The following is a 3,082-nucleotide window of genomic DNA, read 5'->3' as shown; positions in this document are numbered from 1 at the left end:
CTAACATAGAATAGAATTAATTGTTTAAGAATCGATAAGTGAAAAATTTTAAAGACAATATAATACCTTTCCCAATGACCATCAACTTCATACAGAACATTCAAAGTTTATGAATTAAGGATCTTCCCTTTGACCACTTTCTGATTTCCACCAAATCCAAGAAAAGAATGAGTTGATTTGTAAGATAAATCAGCCTCAAGTCCTGTCTCTATTGATTTTATATTAATTTTGCCAATCCAATCAACAGCAGGAACTGGAATTATTCCGAATAAAAGCTGATAATATTATCGTCTCCATTAGAATCAGTTTCGAACACCCTTAGCTCTATGATCTTACAACGAAGCATATTAACAAGGGTCATATCCAGTAGGTATGACACGAGAAAGCTAAAACCCCTAATTCATTAGAAATTGAATAAAGAACAAAACTAGAATTCAACACTAATAATAACAAGCAATGCTCAAATGTGACACGAAAAAGCTTCTAACACAGACAGCATGGCAGAAATTGAACCAGACATAGAAAAATCCCAATTAAAAATGAAATTGTGATATAGGAACCCTAATTAAATTTAGCACAGGCTAGTGGAAATTAAGAACCCTAATTGCCTAAATCAGGAAAAAAGAATTAAAAGCCTACCTGTCGTCGATGAGAGAGCGAATCGAGCAGGGATAGACGGAGCAGAGGCAGCACAATTAGCAAAGGAGACGCGGAGCAAAGCAGAAGAGCACGGCGAGGAGGTGGTGCGATGTAAGAGAGCTGCGGCGTCCTTGCGAAGTAGCAGAGCTTCGGCGTCCTTGCGAAGTAGCAGAGCTGCGGCGGCGGTGCGGTGTAACAGAACCGCGGTGGTGGCGTGGCGTGGCATAGCAGAGCCGTGTGAGGATGTGGTGCAAGGAGAAGAGCCATGTGATGGCGTAGCAGAGCTAAGAACTCTTAGCTTTGTGCGAAACGATGATAGCGCGGGGGAAAGGGGGAAGAGGGGGAAAAATTCACTGGGTGTTATGTGCTTTGGGTAGGAGAGGAGGAATGAAAGACTGAAGGGCTTCGATGAAGAAGAAACAAAAAAAATTTCACTAAGTCCTATATACGTGTATTTGGGGTTTTTACATTAGGCAACGCTTTTAAAGCGCACCCAAAACATAACAAATAGGTTACTCTTTAAAAGCGCTCCTTTTGGTTAAAAAAGTGAAGCCATAGCTCTTAAGATAAGGCTACGCTTTATAAGTGATATCTAAAACATCTAAGGAGACGCTTTTCAAGTGATGCCACAAATGTGTTTTCTATTCTTCTACAAAAAGAAAACACGGAAAAAAGTGTAGCCTATTCTAAGAATAGGCTACGCTTTTCAAATGTAGCCTAAAAAAAGTGTGGCTGAATGGGTGTTTTTCTTGTAGTGTAAGAGAAGCTAAATTACAACAATCCAGAGACAACCTTACTGAAATTTTCGAACAAAAAAAGGAGATGGCAGCCGAACCCAACAACAATAATGCAAGGAGGATGCTTGGTGATTACACTACACCTACTTCCAAGTTTGATGGAAGAAGCATCTCAATCCCTGCCATTAGAGCAAACAATTTTGAGCTGGAACCTCAATTAGTTGCTCTAATGCAATAGAACTGCAAGTTTCATGGACTTCCATCAGAAGATCCTTACCAGTTTTTAATTGAGTTCTTGCAGATCTGTGAGACTGTTAAGACTAATGGAGTAGATCCTGAAGTCTACAGGCTCATGCTTTTCCCTTTTGCGGTAAGAGACAAAGCTAGAACATGGTTGGACTCACAACCTAAAAATAGCCTGAACTCTTGGGATAAGCTGGTCACGACCTTCTTGGTTAAATTCTTTCCTCCTCAAAAGCTGAGCAAGCTTAGAGTGGATGTTCAAACCTTCAAGCAAAAAGATGGTGAGTCCCTCTATGAAGCTTGGGAAAGATACAAGCAGATGACCAAAAAGTGTCCTTCTAACATGTTTTCAGAATGGACCATGATAGATATATTCTATTATGGTCTGTCTGAGTTATCTAAGATGTCACTGGACCACTCTGCAGGTGGATCCATTCACCTAAAGAAAACGCCTGCAGAAGCTCAGGAACTTATTGAAATGGTTGCAAATAACCAATTCATGTACACTTCTGAGAGGAATTTCATGAATAATGGGACGCCTCAGAGAAAGGAAGTTCTTGAAATTGATGCTCTGAATGCCATATTGGCTTAGAACAAAATGTTGACTCAGCAAGTCAACGTGATTTCTCAAAGTCTGAATGGATGGCAAAATGCATCCAACAGTACTAAAGAGGCATCTTTCGAAGAAGAAGCTTATGATCTTGAAAACCCTGCATTGGCAGAGGTAAATTACATGGGTGAACCTTATAGGAACACCTATAATTCTTCATGGAGAAATCATCCAAATTTCTCATGGAAGGATCAACAAAAACCTCAACAATGCTTTAATAATGGTGGAAGAAACAGGTTTAGCAATGGTAAGCCTTTTCCATCATCTTCTCAGCAATAGACAGAGAATTCTGAGCAAAGCACCTCTAACTTAGCAAATATAGTCTCTGATCTGTCTAAGGCCACTTTAAGCTTCATGAGTGAAACAAGGTCCTCCATTAGAAATTTGGAGGCACAAGTGAGCCAGTAGAGTAAGAAAGTCACTAAAACTCCTCCTAGTACTCTGATGAGCGGATAATTTATACGCTTTTTGGCATTGTTTTTAGGTAGTTTTTAGTAAGTTCAAGCTACTTTTAGGGATGTTTTCATTAGTTTTTATGTTAAATTCACATTTCTGGACTTTACTATGAGTTTGTGTGTTTTTCTGTGATTTCAGGTAATTTCTGACTAAAATTGAGGGAATTGAGCAAAACTCTGAAAAAGGCTGACAAAAGGACTGCTGATGCTGTTGGAATCTGACCTCCCTGCACTCGAAATGAATTTTCTGGAGCTACAGAACTCCAATTGGCGCTCTCTCAACGGCGTTGGAAAGTAGACATCCAGAGATTTCCAGAAATATATAATAGTCCATACTTTATTCGGAAATTAACGACGTAACTTGGCGTTGAACGCCAAGTACATGCTGCTGTCTGGAG

At 39.7% G+C, this 3,082-nt stretch overlaps 1 non-coding gene across 1 annotated transcript; it reads right to left on the bottom strand.

Annotated features, from left to right (window-relative positions):
- Positions 1-1,860: 1,860 nt before the first annotated feature.
- LOC127745926 (small nucleolar RNA R71) lies at positions 1,861-1,964 on the bottom strand. The gene has a single exon (XR_008007549.1). It is a non-coding gene; the product is annotated as a small nucleolar RNA R71 (small nucleolar RNA).
- Positions 1,965-3,082: the final 1,118 nt, after the last annotated feature.

The sequence above is a fragment of the Arachis duranensis genome, chromosome 3, assembly GCF_000817695.3.
Source record: "Arachis duranensis cultivar V14167 chromosome 3, aradu.V14167.gnm2.J7QH, whole genome shotgun sequence".
In the NCBI taxonomy this organism is placed as follows: Eukaryota; Viridiplantae; Streptophyta; class Magnoliopsida; order Fabales; family Fabaceae; genus Arachis; species Arachis duranensis.
This window is presented reverse-complemented; position numbering and strand designations above follow the sequence as displayed.